A 27489-nucleotide genomic window follows, 5' to 3' on the forward strand; every position below is an offset into this window, starting at 1 on the left:
CCCACACATGACTCAAGTTCACAGACAAAATAAAAACAATAAAAACAATTTCAGACAAAATAAACAAAATTTTAGACAAAATAAAAATTTCTTGAAAGCATTGTTTACCAATGAGGAATGCAGTCAGAGGCTGTGAAGGTGCTGCTGATGACATTACCCCCAGTCTTTGCTGAAGCCACTTTTCCATGCTCAACAGGTCAGAGATCTGATTTTTTCACATGTCCAGGAGGAACCACCAAACATTAATTTAGAAGACAAGGAGATATCTGAAGAGGAAGATGGGGAAGAATACAACCCAGAGCATGATGTATCATCTTCAAATGTAGAAGAAAGCCCCCAAGCTGAAAGAGAGACCTTTTTGTCAAAGAGCAGCAAAATAACATGGTCCTTGTCACCGTATGACAACCACTGCAGGATAGCAGCACAAAATGTCACAAGGATGACCCCAGGGCCCAAAAGACATGCAGTTGCCCATGACCAGGACATCGCACCAGCATTCTACTTGTTCATCACGCCAGCGATTGAAAAAAAATCATCCTGTAGATGACAAATTTGGAGGGTTTCCCTAAATATGGAGACAACTGGAAAATTGATGAAATTGACCTGCGTGCTTACAAAGATAGGGCTGCTAGTCTTAGTGGGTGTGTATAGGTCCCAAGGCGAAGCTACTTCTAGTCTTTGGTGTGCAGAGGGTGGAAGGGTGATTTTCTGTGCCACGATGTCACTGAAAGTCTTTTACACTTCTTCAAGAATGCTGTGATTTGATAACCGTGAGTCAAGACCTGCAGATGTGTGAGAGACAAACAGGCAGCCAAAAGAGAGGCCTGGGAGAAGTGGGTGGAATGTCTGCCATACCTCTACAACCCTAGGCCTGAAGTAACAGTGGATGAGCAACTGGCTCCATTCAGAGGTACATTTTTATTTTCATATCTGTAATGTAAGTGATTTTCACTGTTAATATGTCTTGCTGTAATCCATTCATCCATTATCTGAACCGCTTATCCTGCTCTCAGGGTCGTGGGGATGCTGGAGCCTATTCCAGCAGTCATTGGGCAGCAGGTGGGGAGACACCCTGGACAAGCTGCCAGGCTTGATTTATGTGATTGTTATGTGTAAAGTCTGGTGTGTTCTGGTGTGGCATGTGACAAAAACACACAAGCTGCCTAGCGCAATATAAAGTTTCTCCCAGACAAGTCAATCCCACCTTCTCGAGGTTCAGACTGTTTTCACTAATGGGGCTCTGACTATGGGCGAATCACCGGCGCCCTATAAAGTAACCGGTACACCGCTACCTTGCGGGATAAGGCTTTTTAGCCAGAGGCTAAGGGTGGGGCAACCCTGAACAGAAATCCCCGCTTATCCTGCTCTCAGGGTCGTGGGGATGCTGGAGCCTATTCCAGCAGTCATTGGGCAGCAGGTGGGGAGACACCCTGGACAAGCTGCCAGGCTTGATTTATGTGATTGTTATGTGTAAAGTCTGGTGTGTTCTGGTGTGGCATGTGACAAAAACACACAAGTTGCCTAGCGCAATATAAAGTTTCTCCCAGACAAGTCAATCCCACCTTCTCGAGGTTCAGACTGTTTTCACTAATGGGGCTCTGACTATGGGCGAATCACCGGCGCCCTATAAAGTAACCGGTACACCGCTACCTTGCGGGATAAGGCTTTTTAGCCAAAGGCTAAGGGTGGGGCAACCCTGAACAGAAATCCCCGGAGAAGTAACCCCCCATAGATATATTATCATGGCCCACTGGCATTTGGACATACCCTGATAATGAGTCAAGCTTACCCCAGTTATGGGTTAAATAAAAAGCTACGGGGAGGCAGTGTAGTGGATGTGATATTTCAGCGGAAGAACCAATCAATGACCAACGGTGAAACTCAGAAGATGCTGAGCGGAAGAACCCTTTTGTGCTCAATGGTCAGGGTCACCAACTCAGTCGAATCTGATACTGCCCACGTCCATAGTTGTAGTGAAACATGGACGTGTTAGTAAGACTCATCTTACTAAACAAGCTATTGAAAGATGAAATACATCCGAGGATACTCGACCTGATGATCTGATGATGACGATGATGATGATGATGATGATGATGATGTGATTGTTTTCTGAGATACTGATGGTAATCTCTTTTGTCAAAAGTTTGCTGTCCTTTCTGGCAGTATATGCCCAGCAAACCAGCAAAGTATGGCATCAAGATATGGGTGGCCTGTGGCGCACAATCCAGCTACGCTTGGAAGATGCAAGTATACACAGGGGAGCTGAGCAGTGGAGGCCCACAGAAGAATCAGGGGATATGGGCTGTGCTTGATGGGACAGATGGACTGAGGGGGCACAACGTCATATGTGACAATTTCTTCAGCTCTTATGAACTCAGCCAGCAGGTCCTGAAGAGGACGATTACCATGGTTGTCACAGTTAGAAAGAACAAGCCTGAGCTCCCCCTGCACTCCTTGCAACAAGGGGGAAAGGCCTTCTCGTCACAAAGTTTGCCTTCACCCCCACTACCATTCTATTTTCTTACCTCCCAAAGAGGGACAAGACTGTGGTCCTCCTAAGCACACTGCACAAAACGGCTGAGATCAGTGATTGTGAGGACAGGAAGCCAGCCATCAGCATGTAGTCCAGCTACAACCACAACAAAGGAGGCGTGGACAACCTGGACAAGGTGATTGAACTTAAAGCTGCAGGAAGACAACTACCCGTCAGTTCCTGGTCATCTTCCATCGTATCATTAATGTGTCCTCATACAATACCTTTGTGATATGGAACAAGATCAACCCTACCTGGATGCCTGATAAGCAGAACAAGAGGAGGGTGTTCCTGGAGTAGCTGGGAAAGGCACTTGTAACTCCTCACATTCAAAGAAGTGAGTGCCTCAACCGCACAGCAGCCTCTGCAGCACTTGTGAAAGCTGTCCAGGGGACTGAATAAGGCTGCAGCTAGGGCAGGCGAGAGGAGGAAATGCCAGTTCTACCCCCCAAAGTAGGACTGTAAAAAACAAAACAAAAACTATGTGCTGCACATGTGAGAAATACATCTGCAAAGTCCATGCACACACTTGCACATTGTTCTACATGTGCTAATTAGAGTTGATGATTTATGTTCTTCACATTTTTGTTTTGTATCTATTATTTTATTCTTATTCATTGTTGTTGTTTATACATCTTGTGGGTGGGGTAAATGGTTCAAATATGGGAGAAGACAGGTATTTTGTAGTTGAATTCCTCATTGTACAGTATATAAGAATATATCACTATGTTGCCAAAAAAGTTCAAGACTATTATTGTTTCCCTTCAGTAAAATGCATTCAACACTACTTTCTACACATTTCTGGTACTTTTTAGGCTATGCAAGTTCTATCTCTTGCTTAAAGATTAATGTTTATATCTATGCAGAAACTTTAACAATTATGATGATAATAATAGTAATAATAATAATAATAATAATAATAATAATAAACCTCTACGTTAGTAAAGAAAACAATTATGAAAGGGTGTAATAAAAATGAGCATTGTCCACTGATTAAATTCAGTCCTTCTGCACTATGAATAGGGAAAATCTAGATATTCACAAAGTTTATGATGAATGACAGGTTTTTCTTCATGAAAAATAGATTTGGGGTTTAAAATTCAATTAAGCTGCTTTATTTAAGGGGTTTAGTAACACAGCCATAGGGATGTACAAGTCAATGCATTCGCAGTGCCGGCCACAAGCCCGGATAAATGGGGAGGGTTGCGTTAGGAAGGGCGTCCAGCATAAAACCTTTGACAAATCAAATATACAGATCATAAATCCGATTTCCATACCATATCAGTCGAGGCCCAGGTTACCAATGACCACCACCAGTACCACCAGGACAGCAGGGAACCAGTGGAAAGTATGGGCGAAGGAGAAGGAGAGGGGGATGGCATGTCCAGAGTCAGTGGGAGAGGAGGAATGGTTGGAGTGTGGAGGTGAGAGTCAGAACTTTGAATGTTGGCACTATGACTGGTAAAGGGAGAGAGCTGGCTGATATGATGGAGAGAAGGAAGGTAGATATACTGGGTGTGTAAGAGACCAGGTGGAAGTGGAGTAAGGCCAGGTGTATTGGAGGTGGGTTCAAACTTTTCTACCATGGTATGGCTGGGAGAAGAAATGGGTAGGGGTAATCCTGAAGGAAGAGTATGTCAAAATTGTGTTGGTGTTGAAGAGCGTGTCGGACAGAGTCATGAGTATGAAGCTCGAAATCAAGTGTCTGATGATAAATGTTGTCAGCGCATATGCCCCGCAAGTTGGGTGTGAGATGGAAGAGAAAGAAGAATTCTGCAGTGAGTTGGATGACGTGATGGAGACTGTACCCAAGGAGGAAAGAGTGGTGATAGGAGCAGACTTCAAGTGGCATGTTGGTGAAGGGAATGGAGTAACGAGGAGGTGATGGGTAGGTGTGGTGTCAAGGAGAGGAATGTGGAAGGACATGGTGATGGATTTTGTAAAAAGGATGGAAATGACTGTGGTGATTGCATATTTCAAGAAGAAGGAGGAACACAGGGTGTTGTATAAGAGTGGAGGAAGGTGCACACAGGTGGACTATATCTTGTGCAGGAGGTGAAATCTGAAAGAGATTGGAGACTGTGAGCTGGTGACAGGGGAGAATGTAGCTTGGTGGCATTGGATGATGTCTGTAGTCTGTAGGCTGACTTTGGAGATCAAGAAGAGGAAGAGAGTGAAGGCAGAGCCAAGGATAGATGGTGGAAGTTGAAGAAGGAAGACTGGTGTGTAGTTCAGAGAGGAGTTAAGACAGTCACTGACTGGATGGTAGTGAAGACTTGCTGGATGGCTGGGGAACTACTGCAGAATTAGTGACAGAGACAGCTAGGAAGGTACTTGGTATGTCATCTGGAAAAAGGAAGGTAGACAAGGAGACTTGGTGATGGAATGTGGAAGTAAAGGAAAGTATACAGAGGTAGAGGTTGGTGAAGAAGAAGTGGGGTAGTCAGAGATGAAGAAAGACAGGAGTACAAGGAGATATGGTGTAAGGTGAAGAGAGAGGTGGGGTGGCAAAGGAAAAGACATATGGTGAGTTGTATGAGAGGTTGGACACGAAGGAAGGAGAAAAGGACTTGTACCCGTTGCCTAGACCAGCAGTGGCTAACCATGTGCCATGGAGAGCCATGTGTATGCAGGTTTTCATTCCAGCCGGACTCCACACCAGGTGATTTCACTGATTAGCAATCCTTCAACCAAAGAAGAAGAATGTATCAGTGAAATCACCTGGTGTGGAATCAGGTTGGAATGAAAACCTGCATACACATGGCTCTCCCTGGCAGATGGTTAGCAATTGCTGGCCTATACAGAGGGATCGATTTGGGAAGGATGTGCAGCAAGTTAGGGTGATGAAGGATAGAGATGGAAATATACTGACAATCGAGGAGAGTTTGTTGAGGGAGTACTTTGAGGGGCTGATGAATGAAGAAAATGAGAGAGAAGTTTGGATGACGTGGGGAAAGTGAAGAGGATGAAGAGTGGAAAGATGGTTGGCCCAGATGACATTGCTGTGGAGGCATAGAGATGTTTAGGCGAGGTGGCAGTGGAACTTTTGATTAGATTGTTTAACACGATCTTGGAAAGTGGCAGGATGACTGAAGAATGGAGAAGCGTACTAGTACTGATTTTAAAGAATAACGGTAATGTGCAGAGCTGTAGGTATAAAGTTGATCAGCCACAGCATGAAGTTATGGGAAATAGTAGTGGAAGCTATATAAATGTAATATATTATTATTATTATTATTAAGATGGACAGGTTAGGAATGAGTATATTAGAGGGGCAGCTCAGGTTGAACGGTTTGGAGACAGCATGAGAGGTGAGATTGAGATGGTTTGGATATGTGTGGAGGAGAGATACTGCGTGTATTGGGAGAAGGATGCTGAAGATGGAGCTGCCAGGCTAAAGGAAAAGAGGAAGGCCAAAGAGGAGATTTATAGATGTGGTGAGGGAGGACATGCAGGTGGCTAGTGTGACAGAGGACAGGAATAGATGGAAATGGATGATCCACTGTGGTGACCACAAACGGGAGCAGCTGATAGATGAGGATGATGATGATTATTTTAGGGGTTTAGTAAAGGCAAGTTATTTCTGACTCTTAGGACAATTAAAGTATACAGAATGTTAAGACTGCTAAAGGGTTACAATGGATTTCCTTCGTTTATATTCTTGTGTTAAATCTTATGTGGTCAATGTAAGCAGCCAAATAAAAAGTAAGGGGAACAAAGTAATATTGATAGTTTGCTTCTTTGCTGTGTTTGGCCAAAGATATTTTTGTTGAAATCATACCTGATGCCTTTATTTGCAACAAACTTTTGATAATATATTTCTGATTCTTGGACTACCAGCACAGACTATTGTTTTGGAACCTTAACATCCTTTACATGTTGAGTTCCCGATGCATCCATTGGGGCAGAGGTTTAGTCTCCCCAAAGTTAGCACTAATAGATACAGATTGTCCTTTGTTCCATCTGCTATTTTTTTTAAAACAAACTATAACCCCAGATGTCATCACATCTTTCTTTTTCCCATGATTCATGGTGACAGTGTGAGAGATATGGATCTTGTGCTGTGTTTGTGCATGATTTACTGTCAGGGTTGAGTCGGGTTACATTGAAATGTATTCAATAATTGAATAAAAATTACATGGGAATTTTTGTAATTAGTAACGTAATCCGTTGAATGACCAAAAAAATTTAATTTAATCTGAATACTTTTGGACTGCTTTTGGATTCCTTCAGAATCCTAGGATATCTTAGGAAGTAGTACCAAATATTTCATTTAATAATTACGTGTTGTGATAATATACGTGCTGTAGATAATAGGGTAGTACTTTATTATAACAGCTTTCAGTTTGCAAACAGTATCTTTATCCAACTAAATTCTCAGTTCACTGGTTAATCCTTCATAAATAACCTTATCTCAGTTCACTAGTTAGTGAGCTGAACTGGACGTTCGGCCGTGTTTCCGTTCAGTGAGTGGGACTACACAGTAGGAGCGCCAGTCAAGCACTGAACAATTCAGTGAAAGAACCTTTTTAATGAACTGATTCTAATGATTCAGTACACTGAAAAGAGCTGCTTTGCCCATCACTACCACAAAGTAGACCACTTGTCTAAGAAACCCCATATGTCAGATGGGCTTTTCATAAATCAATAGAACATTGATTATCATGAAAAAGGTTTCATAATTTTAAAATTGCCATAGCATAAAGATGTAATCAAAAATGTAATCAAGCAATCCTTGACAATGTAACTATAATCTAATTACACATTCAAATGTAATCTGGGCTGATTATAGTTATTTGTTGTAATCTGATTACATAATCCCAATTACATGTAATCCGTTACTACCCAATCCTGTGTATTGTATGAATTTGTGTTGGACTACTGTCTGCAAAGCAAACTCCCCCTCAGTGACATTAAAATTTTACTCTACTCTACTCTACTCTACTCTACTCTACTCTACTCTACAGGGCTGCAATGTCAACAAATGCCTCATTCATATGATGCCTGCTTGAGTGGACGCCTGTCATTTACTTTATACACCTGGAAGTAGAAGATCTCCTTTACTGGGTTTGGAGAGCACAGCAAGATGGCGAAGAAATTTGCTTTCAGGTTGTGATGTTTTACAAAATCAGCCCATGTCAGCAGATACTTGGCAGAGACAAAGTTTCATAGTATTGGCTTCCTTCCTTGAAATGCTGCATGCTGTAGCTAAATTTTCTCCTCAGTATATTGTCGTACGAACTGCAGCGGTCCACCCAATTCAGGGCATAGATGTTTTATTAGCATTAACACTGCTTTTGTCAGCAGAGAAGTCCCACTGTGGCTCAACACTTCATCAATCTCCATCGCTCCCTGAAACAGAGGACACGTGAGCAAAACTGGGATATTGGAAACATATCACTACACATCAAACAGCAAAACAAGCACTTTTTTCCTATTAGCACTGTAATATTGCAGCAATACGATACACATACCTGATTCAGTGGATGTCTCAACACCTTTGTCCTTCCATTGAGTAAATTTGCCAACTTTGTGACTGCTCAAAAGAAATGTAATTGTGGCATGAGTGAGGACACTGACCCTCTAGGACATGTATTCATTCACAAGAACGTTTTTGTTGGATGTTCTTCAGGGTAAATTCAGTCACCTTGATGAACATTTCCACTATTTTCCTGCTCTGTGGAAACAAGACCTCAACAAACTCCACTTGTCTCCTGTTATCTGTGCAGTACTAAAATTATAGTAAAGCTATTTCACACCAAATTCTGTCTTTGATATACTATGCAGGCAATAGTATGATTAGCATTACTCAGCACAGTACAGTGCTGTAACAGTATTACTTTTTGCAGTGGGTTACTATAGTTTACATTTTGAGTAGGAAAGAAAATATAAGTGGTCAAACTTTTAAACTTTGGATCTGCAACCTGTAAGGCTTTCATTATAATTTAAGACAGTGGTATGTCTTCTAATGCCTTGACCCCATCCCATATGACATCTTACTAGTCCCATAACCTTGACCCTTAACACTACCTGCACCAGCCTGCGATGTGTTGTCAAAGACAGCAGCATAGGTTATCTAACAGCCTTTCAGTGTGTTTTACAGATTAGAAGATCTGTTGCTGTGTTAATAACTGGGGCAGGTTTGTTAGGCATCACACTAATCACCCCAAATAACCCAAAAGTACCCAAAAGATCCCAGAAGCATCCAAAATAACCCAAAAGTACTCAAAACATGCCAGAATGGCTACCAAAAGCAACCCAAAAGTATCCAAAATTCCCCAAAACATGCCAGTACAGATACTCAACACAACCAAAAACAACACAAAACTTCCCAAAAGTGCCCCAAAAAACCAAAACCAAAAACAATACAGATACCCAAAACAACACAAAAGTACCCAAAACATGCCAGTACAGATACCTCTACAACCCAAAAGTGACCCCAAACAACCCAAAAGTATCCAAACCCTGCCAGTACAGATACCCTAAACAACCCAAACTAGACAAAAGTACCCAAAACAACCCAAAACATCTCAAAAGTACCAAAAAAACAAAACAAAAACAAACAAACAAAACACACAAAAAAACACAATACAGATACCCAAAACAATGCCCAAAACATGGATACCCAAAACAACCCAAAAGCACAACCGTCCTACTCTGCTTCTGATTGGCTTACCCTGTTATTCTTATCCTAACCCTAACCTATCTCACTCCTCATATGACCAACCAATGACCAACCAACGAAGACAACTAATACTAGCCAATCAGAGGCAGAGTAGGGTGGGTCATGATTTCGCCATCCTAGGAAAAAAAAATTGATCGTTGGAGATTGTACCCGCTCAACCCAAGTTACGCGGGGCAAGGACAGGCATTCGGGGAAGAGTGGGAATGAAAGAGGCACCGTTCTCCCTGTTACAAGTCCGTGTAAATGGTAAATGCGCTTTACAATATATGCCTCACTCCACCCATTCACACACACATTCACACACTGATGGTGGAGGCTGCCATGCAGGCAACAACCTGCTCATTAGGAGCGGTTAGGGGTTCAGTGTCTTGCTCATGGACACTTCGACATGCTCTCTGGAGCAGTGGCGCCCCCAAGGGGTGGCCAGGGGTGGCCACAGCAACCCTGATACGATCCCTGCCCCCCCCCCCGCTGGCCCCCCCAGCCACGAGTCGCATATGCAGAATATGCTTCTGATTATGCATAATATGCTTCTATCTGATATTTTCATTTTTAATTTTTGGACATATAACAATGAATCTTTTAACATGTTACAATGTATACAGATACATAACACATTAAAACAGAATTGTTGTGGAACTCAAAATGTTAACTGTACTGGTATTAGTCTATGCACATCAGATATTTAGTAACATTAACTGTAAAAAAAAATAAGAAACCAAAGTATGTCAGTATGCTATTCCTTAACTCTCATATTGACAGTTTTCAACTAGCCTATACATTATACTACAACAGCATAATAGAATTCCTGAAATTCAGTCATGGCTTTTGGTTTTTGTGTGCCACCCCAAGATTTTCAGTGGCCCCATTTGGCCACCCCTATGAAACAATTCTGGGGGTGCCACTGCTCTGGAGGAGCTGGGGATCGAGCCAGGAAACTTCCGATTACTGGATGACTCACTCTACCTCCTGGGCCATGCCGCCCCGAGCATCAAAATGATTTTGAAGCTGATATTTTAAGGTAAAAAAGTTGCATAATGTTGCTTTAAACCCCAACCAAATGCAAAAGCAGATCAAATTATCATGCAGCTCGTTCGAAACGATACTAATATTCGTTATACTCTTGGCATTTTCATCAGATAATGCAAGAACGCAGATGGTGTACTTGCCGGCTGTTGTCATAGCAACTGTTTAACTATATTCTGTGACGAGCGATGGTGTTTCATTGCCACTTACTTAACGCAGTGACACAACCGTGCTTCAAAGGGGTCATACTAATCATCCCTAAACTACCCAAAAGTACCCAGTTTGGAGTGAGTAATATGACCCGCTATGGGCATTAATCCGGCATGATTAAAAACATGTTTTGGTGGTTTGTGAGCTGAGTGTTCAGTACTAATATTTTTTTATTTCAAGATGTTTTTATTGAATTTTTACCAAAAATGAACAGGGTTGGGCCCATATATATCCCACAATGTACAGAACAAGCAAAAACAATCAAAACCCTGTGGCAGTGACAGCGGTAACAGTAATATAGTGAAACAGCCCTTCCCTCCCACCCCCTGATTATCTGGAATAATTCCAAGGCACAATGTCTAGGAGAAAAGAGGTGAATAATGTAGCTATTTCCATGGAGCCAGGTATTGTTTTTCATGTCAGGGGCCGAGTTAAAATGAATATTGTGCTTATATTGTTTGGGTGTTATGAAAATATGATAAAAAGGGTTCCCGGGTTTTATAAAAACATTTCCTCTCTGTCACTGACTGAGAATCTCAGCAGCATCACTAATTTGAGATTATGTCTCAAAGCCACTGGCTAAGCATGGACAGGGCAGCATCCTTCCATCTGAGTAAAATTGTGCGTCTGGGCCCAAGAGCAAAACAAAGGCCACCATGCGGCGCTCCGCAGATGTCAGATGAGAGTCAGCTCCATCAGTAACGCCAAACAGAGCAATAAGAGGGTCTGGGTCTAGGTTTTGTTTAATAATAGTTTCAATACTCCTGCACGGAATAAGTGTATACAAAAAGTAGAAGTAGTAAAGTATTAGTTATATTCCTAGCTGTTTATGCCAGTGATTTTTTTTTTTGCACAATGAAACTCGACTGCACACTGTGACTCAAAAATGATGAGGAAAATCAAGCCAGTTTTATTAGTACAGCACTAAATCACAGAACAGGTGCAGCGGGCTTCATATGTATACAATGATAATTAATTAAAGCAAATTACAAAAGAAAACATCGTTTACCCTTAGACCTTCAGTGACAAAAAGCTGTACATATAAAAGATTTTCAGGAAAAAAAAACACTTAATGAAAGCATCTTAAAGCTATCAATATAATAAAAGGTGTTGTTAAATCAAATGTGACGATACTCATCACAGTATATTAGGATCTTCAGTTTTACAGTATGGCTTTTCACAATGCTCGAGGCTGCTTTCCCCTGCCCAGAAAGAGACTGACAAAGGCTAGTAATTCAACTGTTTCCTAGTTTGGTTTGGCACATTAAAACCCACACACACACACACACACACACACACACACATACACACACATGCATGCACGCACGTATGCACACACACACACACACACACACACACACACACACACACACACACATTAAATGGATTAACTACATTAAGATAAATTAAATGTGGAAGAAATGAAATAACATTAGTAATGAATCCTAAACAAAATTTCTTCACACAATGTTTCACCAGGTATATAAGTCATTCAGCACTTCATCTTGAAATATTGATTTGCAAAGATCCTTTTCAAGGTCACATTAAATCAAAACATGATGTACTGGACTTCTAAAGTACTTATTTTAATGTTTCTCCGTACACCTGCTGACAAACAGCAGGTGTATGGAGAAACATTAAAAGAAAAGGTTGAAATACACCCCAAAATGTAGACTTCAAGCATGAGGAGATGCACAAAATGTTGAGTCACAGGCTTGTTGGGTCAAAGTTAACTGGAGTATCAACGGCCTTTAATCTACTATGACCCACGGTCAGCGCCAGTCAGGTCTGCAGCTCCTGACCGCTGAGCCGGAGTCATGACAGAGCATTTAACAGGCTTTGTGTTAATGCAAAAGATCTGGTTTTTAACTGGGCTCAGGTCTTTTAGTTTCACCACTTTCCAAACAGAGGAAACTGCTCAGAAGCGGATTTGAATTGTTTTAGACAGACAAGAGAGGATCATGTCCTTGATGCAAAAGAGACAAAAATCAGACGCTCTGTCTTGATTTAGACATACGTGGGACCAGGTCTACCAATCAAATAGGGTGCTTTCAGAGTTTATCTTGTTAAATAATAATTTTTTTTTGTTTGCTTCTTGCCTTTGTTTTCAAAGTCCCATGTTCATCTCACAGCGCCAACGAGTAATATTTTCTTCCTCTTTTATAGTCATATTTGACCAATCCTTTTTTTTTTTTTTACTTTGCTTTTGTTTCTTCAACGCATATATCACCAATCTTTCATCTGCGCCACACATTGTACCATCTTTAAGATTTTTCTCTGCGGATGAATTCAGGGTATGTTCACAGTTTGAACGGACCTCTTTGATATGTTTGCTCGGGAAGGAGATATTCAATACAGGGTGGCAGGAAACGCTGATTTCACTGAGAAATGACAAGAAAATGTGACCATGGCAAGGTCAAACAAAACCACAGAGAGAGCTGAGGCGAAAATTCAAATGGTTCGGATTTTTGTTGTCCTTTAAAATGGAATTCCCTATCCAGCAAATAGCCACTTGGAGCCTTCGAGACATATGCTTTCCTTTTAGGGAGAGTATATCCACAACCTCTCATGCCATTGTAAAGTGGTCATCATGACATGTTAAGAAACTACTGACGGTTACAGGGGCCTTTGTTTTTATCTTATTTTTGTAATTATACTGTTGTGATGTCACCCCCAAATAATGGCTAAGTTGTTTCTTCTTGCAGATTTTTTTTCTTTCCTTGTTTTCTTTTGCAATGTAGTTTATTACTAGTGGCCAAAGAGTATCTTCTTGGTGTGTAGTGCACACAGATGCATTTAGACAGACGGACACCTCCAAAAAGCCATCCTCATTAAGACTTATACTGTGATTTATAGGAGTTGATTTTGTAAAATGACCTTTTAACCTTTAAGAATATTTGAAATTCACATAAAAATGCCCTTCTTTTCTTAGTACTTGCTGTTATCTCGCTCTCTCTCTCTCTCTCATAGGCACTCTTTTTCTCATGCGTTCCCTCACACTTGCATAATAAATAAACTCGCAAGCAAACACACACATAGATATGTACAAACACAAATGACATGTGCACACCCTTTTATATTTTAGTTTTTGGTTGGACATTCCAACCGTAGAAGCATACGGACATGTGAGCATCTACCAGACCCTGTTAAACAGCCTGTAAAGGAAGATAGATTTGCAAAATGCCAAAAAGGCCAAATTACGACAAAGTCTTCTTTGAACACTTATCCCCACATACCACAAAAACGACTGGTGTTAATGTCCAGGCAAAATCAGCCAACGTTGTTGTTCAGATTGACCAGTGTACTACATTTAGCTTCAGGTTCAAGATCCTCAAAATCAGAAGCAACCAGATGCAAGGAGCTGCAATAAATACGTATCTAAAATAGACTCGTGGGACACACACTTGGCTTGAGCTATCCCTTGTAAAATCATCACAAAACGATCAATTCTGTGGCAGATTCTTGGCAACTGGTTCCACTTAACCTAACAGTCAGCTCTTCTCCCCATTCCTGTCACGTCTTAAAGTCTTGACATCTGGATATGCTACAGACCTCTGTCTCTGGCATTATCTGTTTTTGGCATTACAAGGAAAGATGCATTACTCCAACCTCAAAGGTAGTACACGGGGACAGTCGATTTCAAAGTCCTATTGATTCTACGATGGACAGAGTTCCAAACTATGTCTCCTTTTTAAGCCAAAAATGTAACCTTCTTCGATATTTGATTTACAAAGAACAGCGGGAGTCTCCGAAATCAAGGACTTTTAGAGAGCTAATGAATGACCGAATGGTAACGTTAACTGCAAATGACTTGTTTTTACGCCGGCAATTATATCTTCTTCTCTTTTTTTTTTTCTTTAATCGGTGAACACCTCATTTGGAATTTGAAGCTCTTCACTCGCTCGTGTCAAGCCAAATCTAAAGCTGCTCATGTGTTGAAGGAAAATAAAATAAAAAAGCACAACAATAGTGAAACAGCTGGAGACCACATGAGGAGTTTCATTCCAAACTGACACATCCATCTTTCATGCATCAGGTACTCTCAGTCAAGCAATGTCGTCAGTTCAAACCATGTTTCACCCGCGCCGATAATTGCAATAAACCACAGCTAGTTATGTTTTATTGGATGCTTTACTACTTCTTGCGGTAACAAAGCAGTTGGAAACTTTTCTTGCTCTGTCTTTGGTTTTGTCTTTTCGTTTTCTCTTTTAAACTTTTCATCCAGTACACATAATGGTAAGAGCTGATCAGAATGAGGACCTTAATGCTGTTTATGGCACAGTAGCTATAGCATCGCTGGTACACCCGCAACCTCAATAAGGAAGACTCTCTTTTAATCCTCTCCTGCAGTGGATTAATATCCACTGTGTGAAGACCTTCATAATGTAGTAGCATCACACAGGATACAATCACTTGTGATATTGGTTGAAATGAGTGAAACTCACAAGAAAAGCCTAACAACTCTTTCATTTTCAACAGCTTAAAGAGGGCTACTAGTCACTGCATAATCACGTTTCCATTTCAGCTTCTATATTATCGAGGGACAAAAAATTATTTATTTTGTCAGCCATTTGGACACAGTGACTCAGACTCACAACCTTACTTATAGTTGCTTATAATGTTGATAATTTGGTGAGTTAAATCCTATTCCACAGATGAGGTACTCACAATTATCTCTGGACAAGGAGGTCAACTAATTGCATCTTAAAATAGCCCAAATTGCCCTTCTGCCATTCATTAACCTCAAAACCCACCTACACAGGCGAAGCACAAACATGCTTTTACAAACGTTTACTCCGAATCTAAAGAGGAAGCGTTAACATCGTTTTAATGGCATGACTTTCTACAAGACTGACAGACAATGAGAATAGAGAAAGCTGCACATTTAAGCACCTATGGGCCAAATCATGGAATTAGTGGCTTGTATGACATTTCTGGTCACTTTTGATCTCTGCTAATCACTGAGTCCCTTTATAGGCATGTGTTCAGTTGCCAGTCTCAGATTTTATTTTTTATGAGCAATCTGGTTGCAGGTCTAAGGCTGCATTTGTGAGAATCCCTGCTAAAAGACAACATACAGGGAGAAACTTTAAGAGGAATTTTAACAAGTTCAGAGCGAACTTTATGGAATAGCGGCATAGTGCCTGGCTTTGGTCTGACAACCATGAGATTAAAGCTGAAGAGTGTTAAACAAGGAATATCTGTTTTATCTGTTTTATCAAAATGTCTGTCTTTTAAATCATCCCATGGTACATCATGGTACTAACATTGGATTTGGTAGTAGTTCAGAGCCTTTTTTCCTTTGCTTCTACACCGCCGCTGTCTCTCCCTGAAACAACGCGATACGGCACCCGGAATTATTTTCCCCTTACCTTTGGTTGATGGGCCAAGGATGCCTTGGTCTTAGGGTCTTAGTCTCTCTCGCTCACTCTATCCCGCCTTTCCTTAGCGTGTAGGTTTCTGCACTCCTTCCCTTTGCTTTCCCCCTTGATGGGTTTCTTTTTCTCCTTTGTTCCTGTATTTTAGATTTGCCTCCTTTTTGTCTCTCTTCTGTCTGAAAATCTTCCCTCTAAACCTCTCTGTACGTCTCTCTACAACGCCTTCAATGTCTGTCTCTCTTCTCTCTTTTTATCCCTCTCTCCTCCCTCTCTTTCTTTACCTCTCTCAGTGGTTTTCTTTGTCTCTCTCTCTCTCTCTCTCTCTCTCTCTCTCTCTCTCTCTCTCTCTCTCTCTCTCTCTCTCTCTCTCTCTCTCTCTCTCTCTCTCTCTCTCTCTCTCTCTCTCTCTCTCTCTCTCTCTCTCTCTCTCTCTCTCTCTCTCGCACTCTCTCTCTTTCTTTTATTTGCAGGGCTCCTGTCCTCTCTCTCTCTTTCCGCTAAGGTTAAGTACCAGTCCCCTACCCCGCTCTTAATAATAAAGACATAATGAGCCAATGCTACTGGCATAACTCTGACTCATAGGGAGGGGCGGGGCCTGAATGGCGGCACAGTAAAACACAGATAGATAGATAGATAGATAGATAGATAGATAGATAGATAGATAGATAGATAGATAGATAGATAGATAGATAGATAGATAGATAGATAGATAGATAGATAGATAGATAGATAGATAGATAGATAGATAGATAGATAGATAGATAGATAGATAGATAGATAGATAAACATAGCTAAATCAATACATAGAAATATATTTAGATTGATAGTTAAAATCTGGTATAAAACATATAAGATGTGTATTATGCATATAATACATGTGGTACATATGTACCAGGACTCATATGAGCCAATATTTCAATGTTAACATTGAACATCATCAGGCTATCATAACATCTCAAGTTCATTAAACAGTTAGGCAACTTCATTTAATGCAACTTTGATTTAACCATTTGACTCCCTCTGTATCTCTGACTGTTTCTTTTGCTCTCACATAATCTCAGCCCAAACCAATCTCTGTGTACCATCTGCCCTTCATGTACCGACCAAAAGCAGGTGTCACCAATCACCTCAAACACATAATCTAGTTGAGCTGTGTCAAATTTAAATGATGCATGTCCAGGTTCACTCAGTCTTCATCCTTTCGTGCAAATATTAGCCTCACATGTGTAACATCACAGTGGATTTGCATAACACTGAGGGTGTAATAAAGATAGCATGGTCCCAATTTAAATTAATAAATCTGTTATAGTTTGGTTCAGGTCATGGTTTAATTCAAATTGCTTTAAAATACCTTAACCCAATATGGACATGGATTCTAAACACGAGGGCTTTGTGTTGCAGCGAAGGGCAGAGGGACGCTGTTTTCACTGGCAGCTCATATTATTTGACTCATAAATGTGAAATTAGGAAGGATTAAAGTATAATAACAGAACACCAGATATCTGGCAGGAGCTGATGACTCAGTAAATAATTGGCTATCAAACTGATACCTAAGCAAAGAGTGGTGGAAACACACCCAAACACACACATACACTATAGTCTTTCTACCACAGGTTGGGGTTCGGCATACCTCAGTGCACGGAAAAGTGGCCTCCTGACTGAACGTGCAGCTTCTTCAACCAGAGGTCCTTAGTTTAAAGGGGCATTTAGTAATTTCCACTAGAATTCCAATATCATTCATTCAGCAATGTGTAGAACAACAAATGAACGCAAGTAAGGAGAGACATTGAACTAGGAAGGCAAGCATGTTTGTGAACAACTGCCATTTTCAAGCACCCTCAGCAGGTAACAGTTGTCTGTGATCTCTCTATAGTTGCTCTATTGAAACTGCAAGCCACGACATAGGGTGTTAAACAACAGCGAAGACAACTAAGAGTACGTCCACATTAACACTGACAAATTTGAAAATGCTGTTTTTATCGCGGAAAAGGACATGACATTTTCTGTCAACGCTAGTGCATTCTGATAATTTTCAAAAAGCTCACCAACCACATTGAAATGCTGAAAAAAGCAGGAAAAAAAACGCAGAAAACTCTGCTACTGACCATGCACATGCAAGTGGATGAAATGCCAAAATGGAGAGAAAAAGAGGTGCTTTTGAATTTATCCATGTGAGCGCCAATGTTCTCTCAGCTGGTTCGGCTCCTGTGTTTTTGAAAACAGAAATCTGTGAGCAAGGGGTATGTGAGTCATTTACTTTGTTTCAATCAGTGCCACTCAGTAACCCCAGCTGTTGTTTATGAGTTATATTTTGTTCCAGAAAAATACAAATATTACACACAACACCTTTAAACCTTTAAGCCTTGGTAAGGGTATACCTACTGAATTGGCTGGAAAAAATATTAATATATTTCTCTATCTGCCTTTTCTTCTACTCACTCTCACTCTCTCTCTCTCTCTCTCTCTCTCTCTCTCTCTCTCTCTCTCTCTCTCTCTCTCTCACACACACACACACACACACACACACACACACACACACACACACACACACACACACACACACACACACACACAGAGAGAGAAAGGAGGTTGCTTTCCAAAATAATAAGATTACAAAGTCTAAGGGGTGATCTTATTAAGAACAGGTACGAGAAGGGATGTTTGTGGGCAGCCAGAACATCCTGCTGAGTGCTCTGGAGGCTTAATGTTTGTTGATATAAGGGAAATGTTTTCATTAAACAGAATTTAGATCATTAAATACTAATTCATTTATTCGTTCTCCAATTCAGGGTTACAGGGGGCTAAAGTCTATGCCAGTGGGCATTGGGCAGAAGGCAGGGAGACTCCCTGGACAGGCTATTGGCCCATTACATGACCAATACACAATTCTTTTGCCCATGATTCATATTTATGGGCAACTTAATGTGCATGTCTTTTGACTGTGGCAGGACAACAGAGCACCAGCAAGAAACCCATGCTTGCATGTAGAGAACATGCAACCTCCACACCAAAGGGCTGAGATCAAAAGGGCAGCGAGGAAACAGTGCCAACCACAAAACTTTACGGCCTCCCCTCATATAACACTAAAACTCCATATGCTATATACAACATTCAGCACCAGCATATCAGAGCAAACAAAAACCTGCCCTCTCACTTCGTGTTCTTAAAAATTCTTTCTTTCAGATCGGTTTGGTGTAAATATTGAGTTTTACAGTGTAGGGCTATTTTATTAACATTAGCAGCGTATTCAGTTTGGTAGGAGCTATTTCTTCGATCTGTCGAGTGACCTAAATCCATGCATTATTAGCTTGCTAGCTATCCTGCTAACGCTAGCTACCGCACCGATGCAGTAACATGCACACGCGGCCGGACCGGCTTCCAAAACGAAGAACAGGGAGACTGGGATTGCAACACACCAACAGGGAGAGTGGCTTCATTCTCTACTCAGGACGCCATCACTCCACCATCTCTTTACATATGCTGCTATATTAACATTTGAAATCTCGTATTTAGCGCCTTTAAAATAAGAATGAAACTCCTCTTGAAAATGAGTTTTGACAATGTCACACTAACATTCTCAACTGAAGCTGATCTAGGCAGGCTAGAACCTTCTCTTGACACGGTAGCTCTTGAAGGGTCTCATGATTCAGCGTTGGGGGAATGTGCATTATGTCGCTGTGTTTCAGTGAGCATGAAACATGTATGTGTTTAAGCAAACCTATGGACCGTGTGAGTTTATTTATGTGTGTTTCGCAATATAAAATGCTGCTGTCTCAGATGGTTGTCCCTTGCACAAATCTGTAAATTTACACAAAATTGATGGTGTCTGTAAACTGTGAACACATAACATGGTGGGACCATGAACCCATGGAGTTTGTGAAGAATGGTGGTTGTGGTGGCACACCTGGACTGCTCAGTGCTGCGACACATGCACAACGGAAGACAGAAAGATAGTGTAGATAGTGAGACTAAGACTTAAATGTAAGCATTATTTTCTGTCATAACTGTTAAATCGGTAGAAACTACTACATGGAGGCTTAGAAGGAAGAAATATACACAACTATGTGTACATTAAACGGATCTAATTGGACCGGTCAACGTGATTTTAAAGGAGTGCTGGTAACTCACAATGAGCTTAGTTAGTCATTTTTTCTTTTGGCTGTCCTGCAAATTACAAACACAGACATTAGGACAAATCAAGTTGCAGAGGAATCATCAGCACGTATGGAAGCGCAGCAGCTGAAGGTATTTGTTTTATAAGATTACTTATGCACTGCAGTGCGTCAATGTCAAGCCATAAATCAAGCTGAAAACATCAAGACTTTGGCTGGAATGTATTGCCCTCCTTCTCTGGCCACTGGACACCTTTTCCAGTCTGTCTTTGGTTTGGTATCACTTCTTATAACTCATCCCCTGAGCAACCTGCTGTAGCTGGTTCAGTCATCAATGTCGAGTACTGGTTGCCTGTTTTGGTTGGTTATTTGCCAGAAAAAAAAGGCTACCTGATGTTTGCCAAACAGTTGAACCCATCAGAATGATCAAATGATTTTTAAGGTTTCAGTAAGCACATATCTCTCTTTTGGATACCAATAAGAAACAACACTTGTCTTTTGCATAGTTCGTACCACATGAACAACGTCACGGCAGTTTTGACCGTCTAAATCAACACCTAATAATATAGTTATTGAACTGCTATCAATTACTCTTTTTTTGTTGCAAATTTTCTAACATTTTATAATGGTGATATTCAGTTGCAATGATATCTTGCATTCAACATCATCTGCTCTCACCTTTCCAGGGCAAAAATATTTTAACGCTTAATTTCAATGTTCATATCAAAAACATCACATTTGATGTCAATACCTTTACCCAGTCTTGATATCATTAAAAGGACTATCTGCTCATTTGGGTTCGCAGTCATTGCTCTGAATTCAACATTAGGCAAGTAAATTATCAACAATATCAGAAGTAACATAGGAAACTTTTCCTGGCAAAACCGTAAAAAATATAACTCTCTAAAAATACCTGACTTGAGTGTCAATGCTATCACGAACATCAACCGTAAATATAAAAAATATCACAAACGGCAGTTTTGATTTTTTTTTCGGTCTGGTTTTAATAAGTTACAAACAGAATCTCCTGTCAACACATTCCTGTGTCAATTTAATGACATATCAACTCTGCATCAAGAAAATTATCAAATGAAAATATCAAAATGTAAAAGATTTTTTTTTCTCTCGTATGAATCAAAGTTGTATTCTGGATGTATAGGCCTTAAGATGAGGAGGCCGGCTGCCTTTTTTTTGTGTGTGTGTAACATTGCTGTTTGGCAGCGGAGGAATGAGTGTATTAACCCAAAGGGAGCGGGGCATTCTTGAGGGCCCCCTTTCCTGCAATCATTTGAAAATTCCCAGCTGAAAAACAGCTGATAAATACTGACACAAACTGAGGCTCACCATAATATTGTCAAGCAAGCCGATGTCCAACAAAAGACACGGTGAACCACTTTCCCCAGCGAGCTTGGCCTGAAATAAACAATAACAACAAAAAAGAAAAAAGAAAAAAGAAAAAAAGTAAGTTATGCTAACGTTATCCCTGCATTTATTGTTGAATGGTTCAGCACTATATAAAACACATAATCGCCCCAAATGTCTCTTTCACACTCACAAGGCCTCGCTACATCAAAACACAGCTTGATCACAACACACTTATAAGCCGAACAGTCAACGACTGAAAACATGCAACATGTATTCAAACGTACAGTACACACTGTGCTCAAACTTCATACATACGAAACAGGCGGCATAGACAGCACAGAAACAACACCCCCACACACACACCCAAACACCCCCCCCCACACACACACACACACCCCAAACACCCCCCCCCACACACACACACACACAGTAAAAAACAGACATGGAGTTATGTTATAACCTTAGGAGACTATAAACATGACAGGAAGCAATGAAAACATTATAAACCAACTGCAGACACACACACACACACACTGAGACAAACACACACAGACAAACACACACACACACACACACAAACACACACACACACACACACACACACACACACACACACACACACACACACACACACACACACACACACACACACACACACATAGTTTCACGGGTGACAGCAAGTGGTTTGTTAGTCTCTGAGAAGGTTTACTGTCTCAGTCACTACGTTTACCATTAGCGGGATTAGTGGGCAGCAATTTCAGGCATTTCACATTGCTGCTGGAATGGAAAACAACAAAATATGTCACCATAATTATGCAGACGACACACAGATTTACATAACCATATCACCAGGGGCCTATAATCCCATACAAGCACTGAGTCAGTGCATGGAACAAATCAACGATTGGATGTCTCAGATTTTCCTTCAATTAAACAAAGATAAAACTCAAGTAATTGTCTTCGGAGCCAAGGAGGAACGATCAAAAGTCAGCACTCGACTACAATCGGTAATGTTAAAATCCACAAGACAAGCCAGAAATCTGGGTGTAGTCATAAACTCAGCCCTGAATTTATATAGCCACATTAAAATAAGTACAAAGTCTGCCTAATATCACCTGAAGAAAATATCAAGAATTAAAGGATTTATGTCTCAGCTGGATTTGGAAAAACCTGTCCATGCTTTTATCTTCAGTCGACTCGACTACTGTAACGGCGTCATTACAGGTCTCTCTAAAACATGGATCAAACAGCTACAGCTGATTCAGAACGCTGCTGCTCGAGTCCTCACTAAGACCAAAAAGGTGGCTCACATCACTCCAGCCCTGGGGTTTTTACACCGGCTTTCTGTCCGCCAAAGAATTAATATTAAAACTCTGCTCTTGGTTTATAAAGTACTGAATGGTTTAGGGCCAAAATACTGTAACGTGCATGGATAAGTAGACACGCTGGTCATTGATTAATGGGTTGGACCCTTTAGTCGACTGGTTAACGTTGTCGCTTGCGGAGTGGAAAACACGGGTTCGCGTCCCGGATGTGGCGGTTCCCGTCTGCCCCCCCGAATTCGCTACAATATCTTTCAGATCTACTGCTAGCTACACTATTAATGAAGAAATACCCTGTGGGCGTCCGGGTAGCATAGCGGTCTATCCCGTTGCCTACCAGCACGGGGATCGCCGGTTCGAATCCCCGTGTTATCTCCGGCTTGGTCAGGTGTCCCTACAGGAGCTATTGGACGTGTCCGTAGGTTGGAAGCCGGATGTGGGTATGTGTCGTGGTCGCTGCACTAGCGCCTCTTCTGGTCTATTGGGGCGCCTGTTCGAGGGAACTGGGGGGGAATAGCGTGATCCTCCCACGCGCTAGGTCCCCCTGGCGAAACTCCTCACTGTCAAGTGAGAAGAAGCGGCTGGCGACTCCACATGTATCGGAGGAGGTACGTGGTAGTCTGCAGCCCTCTCCGGATCGGCAGAGGGGGTGGAGTCGCGATCGGGACAGCTCGGAAGAGTGGGGTAATTGGCCGGATACAATTGGGGAGAAAAGGTGGGAAAAAAATCTGGAAAAAACAAAACAAAACCTGCGGTTCATATAATGGATGGATGGATAATATTAATTTAACTGACACCCACTAACACCCTGAAGAGTTTTACTTCAAATGATAAAGTGAAAGTTATCAAAGAATTCAAATCGTTTAGTTTCACTCAGAGCCTATAACTATGATTTAGAAATGACAACTCGTGATTGTTTTTATGTGAAGAAAACAACAACCACAACAACAACAACTGTATTTGTGACCTTATTTCTAAGCCCTGTTTCCCTTTATTTAGGGTCTGAATTTGAAAGGTGGCTCTCCCGACTCATATTTGGAAAGATGATCGCTGCACAATTATGGCTTTGAATTTCAGCTAACACAAAAATTAGGTGGAATAGCAATTATGCCCAAAAACATCTGACCCGGTGCTTCTACATGGACACTGGCGGCAGCATTGTTTGAGTGTAAATGTTATTATTGACTCTCTTTTGCTTGTGAAATCTAATTCATTTTGAAGACAACATTCCCAATCTGATTTGCATGAACAAGTCGCCCACGTATGATTAGCTCCCAACAGTAAAACAGGTTAAATGGAGAAAGGAATACTTGGAAGGGTGTTTTCTGCTTCTGTTGATAATGTGTATAGATTTGAAGTTTAAATCCTGCTCAGATCGACCCTTCCTATATTCTGTCATCTTTAAGGAGTAGATTAGAAGAAAAAAATAAAAAAATAAACTGAAAGGAGAGCAAAATCCATTCCTTGCTTCATTCCTGTTTTTCCTATTTACATCTTTGTTGCCTTTGCCCCTGTTGAATTTTTCTGCTTTTACCTTTCTCTCTTTCTTTCTCGTCTTTCTTTCTTCGTTACGGCCATTTCAACTTCAACTTATTTGTTTGCCCCCCCACCCACCCACCCACCCACCCACCCTTCTTCTCCATCACTTTTGTTCCGTGAATATCTTCCCTCGCATTCATCCCTCACTTCTTCTATGCATCAAATCAACTACACCACACGAGGGGACGGAGAGAAAGATGCACACATAAGCGGGATGGAAGGAAGAATTTAAAAGAGAACTTCAGTATTTCCAGCCATTCCTCATTTTATTGCTCCTGTTCCTGCCGCCCTCCCCCCTATTGTTTCCTCTTCTTCTCTATTGCGCTCTCTTCTCACTCATGGAAAATTAATTAACTTCCCTGTAGGTGCACCCCTGTTAACAAAAGCTAGAGTAATTATTTTAATTTACTGAAAGAATAAAAAACACACGGCAGGTGAGTTACTTTGATCTTTTATTCAGAATCATGCCTTTTTCAAGATGTGGAAATGAACTGACTTGAATCACCACTGGCAGATGATTGTAGAGAAATTTCCCCAGCTCCAAAGTTGAATGTCCTGTAATTCTAAACAAAAACTCAGTGTAAGTGTAGCCTCGCACAACCGGCCTTAAATGTTGGGAGTTCAGTTTTCGCTCATGTGAGGTACTGCATTGAGACTCAGTGGCGCCGGACCACCAGAGAACTACGGGGAGTAGGGGTGGGAATCTTTCCGAATCCCACGATTCGATTCGATTCAAGAGGATCCCTGATTCAAAATGGTCGATTCTCGATTTGGTACATAGGGGTGCTAACTTCGCGCTAAGAAAGGCGGTGTGCCAAGTTATGGTGCGAAAGCAGACTAAAGTGTGTACGAGATTATGTAGTTTTTACCATTGGAAAAAGTTATATCAGTTGTTTGCAATAATGTGAACACACAAAGGCAAACCCAACCTTTCTCAGTAAAAAAACAAAACAAAAAAAACCGACGCGATGGTTTGTCGTACTTTGGCTCAAATGTCTGGATCATAAATGTAAAGCCCTCATTGTCGACTACGTTGTAGGATCGCAGGTGTTTTGAAACGAAACAGGTGATGGATCTGTTTTTTTTTTTTTTTTTGCCCGTTCGGAAGTGGCTGGTAGTTTGGTGAAGTGGTGCAGTGTGCGTTGGCTGTTTGTTAATGCTGCAGGAGGTCGTTGTTCCACTTCTTTCAACTCTGAGTGAAGGCGTATGACGTCAGACGTCACCTAACATTTGTAGTGTTCCCCAAATACGTTACTTTCGTTTTGCAAATCTTGCATATTGAACGAGTCATGTCAAGCTCCTTCTTCCCCGGGAGATTGTAAAATCCAAAATGACGCCCAAACGCGTGTTTTCCGGAAGCCGGAACAGGTGCGCGACAAGTCAACATTGCCAGCAGCGAGGAGGCTACTGAAGACTGAAAAAAAAACGTTTTTAAAAATCATTTTTTTTTGGAATTTGTGAATCTATTCAGAATCGTAGAAGTTAAGAATCACGATTCTTACGTGAGTCGATTCCCCCCCACCCCTCGGAGAGGGTCTGGATGATACGACCCCGAGGTGAGCTGTAACTGAGATACGACAACAATGGCGGCGCTAGGAGAGGTTAGCGTCGATGTTGCTGCAGAATTAGTTTCATAAACACACACACACACACACACACACACACACACACACACACAGACACACACGCTTGCTTGCTTGCTGGTTGTCCATCGTGCCCGATGATGACCATCTTCTTCTATTTGTGGGTCCTTTGGTGGCTGAATAGTCCGATCCTGGATGCACAGTTGCGGTTGCAGACCGGGCATGTAAAAGTGGTGCTGGAGGGGGTAGTGGTAGCTTTGCGAGCATGCCTCTTTGCACGCTTTGCTACACGGTGTTGTGTGCGCTGGTTTTCCATGTACTTCACTCCCTCTGAGATGTGAGAGCGCCAGGTTGTGTGGCAAAAAGCAAGTTCCTCCAAAGAAGAGGGGTTGATCTGACATCTTTTTAGTGTGGTCTTCATTTGGTCTTTGAACCGCTTCTTCTGCCCACCAGCAGTGCGTTGACCAAGGCGTAGTTGGCCGTAGAGGACTTTTCATGGGAGTCGTTCGCTGGGCATGCGAATAACATGCCCAAGCCACCTGAGTTTGTAATGTCCGTAGACGCCTTGTCTTACTGACATAAGAATAATTCAAGAACGAGCCGACTTCGTAGGTTCTTAACTGTGTAGCTTTTACTAGCGTTCATCCGACATACAACCTTCATAACATGCGCTTCCAACTTCCTGTATACGTCACACGCACTGCACGTACACCCGTGAGTAGGTCAAGTTAAACACGTGACCTTTCATTCATTACATCTCCCCCTCTAAGATTATTTTCTAAACATTTCTCTGAACATTTACTGCCAACAATTTTAACCTGTATATCACCCCCCTTTTCACAAAAAATAAAAAATCCCCCACAATACACAAGTCTATACGCCTCACAAATCCAGCCGGATTGCAGGCTTGCTCACCCTGCCAGAGCGAGTAACATATGGTGTGGAAGTTGGCATTTCTGCTGCTCGGGACTCATCCGTGTTTCCACTCTCCCCTGGAGTGACATGGTCAGGATCCCTGCTGACAAAGGTGAGTGTTTTGGGTGTGGCCAACAGGTGGCGCCTGTTCCTTCTGTAATGTTCACCTTGAGCTGTCTCCACTATGTAGGATCTGGGAGTGGAGCTCTGACTGTGAACAACTGCTGGCATTGTCCATGTTTTCTGTCCATCAAGTTTGGTGAGTACTGCGTCACCCGAGTTCAGTGGGCGCAGTGTCCGCACGCCGTTCCTGCGGTTGTAGTAGAAAGCCTGCCTCGATTTGGCTGCGGCGTCAGCGGTTTTGATCAGTTCCTCTTTAGGCCAGGCCGGTTTCAGGTTATGCTGCAATGTGGGTAAGGTGGTTCTGATTCTCCTACCCATGAGCAATTCCGCTGGACTGGCTCCAGTGGAAGAAGAGGGCGTAGCTCTGTATGTCAACAGGACGAGGAGAGGGTCTTCCTGCCTTAATATGCTTTTGGCTATCTGAACAGCCCTCTCTGCCTGTCCATTACTCTGGGGGTAGTGTGGGCTTGAAGTCACATGGATGAAATCATAATCCTCACTGAACCTCCTCATCTCTTCTGAAACTAGCTGTGGCCCATTATCGCTAACTACAATTTCAGGGATACCAAAACGTGCAAATGTAGCCTTCAGCCTAGCTACAACCTGACTGCTAGTAGTTGTTGGTAGATTTAGGATCTCCAAAAACCTGGAATAATAGTCAGACACTATCAAGTAGTTTTGCTTTTTGTACTCACACA

At 41.7% G+C, this 27489-nt stretch overlaps 1 protein-coding gene across 1 annotated transcript in view; it reads right to left on the reverse strand.

Moving 5' to 3' along the window:
* asip1 (agouti signaling protein 1) overlaps positions 1 to 16135 on the reverse strand; it is a 42579-nt gene extending 26444 nt beyond the window's left edge. Inside the window, exon 1 of the mRNA XM_056275184.1 lies at positions 15827 to 16135. The gene's annotated coding sequence lies outside the window, so the exon portion shown is untranslated. The remainder of the gene's footprint in view (positions 1 to 15826) is intronic.
* Between the last annotated feature and the right edge of the window lie 11354 nt (positions 16136 to 27489).

Source organism: Lampris incognitus, chromosome 2 (assembly GCF_029633865.1).
Source record: "Lampris incognitus isolate fLamInc1 chromosome 2, fLamInc1.hap2, whole genome shotgun sequence".
Lineage (NCBI taxonomy): Eukaryota > Metazoa > Chordata > Actinopteri > Lampriformes > Lampridae > Lampris > Lampris incognitus.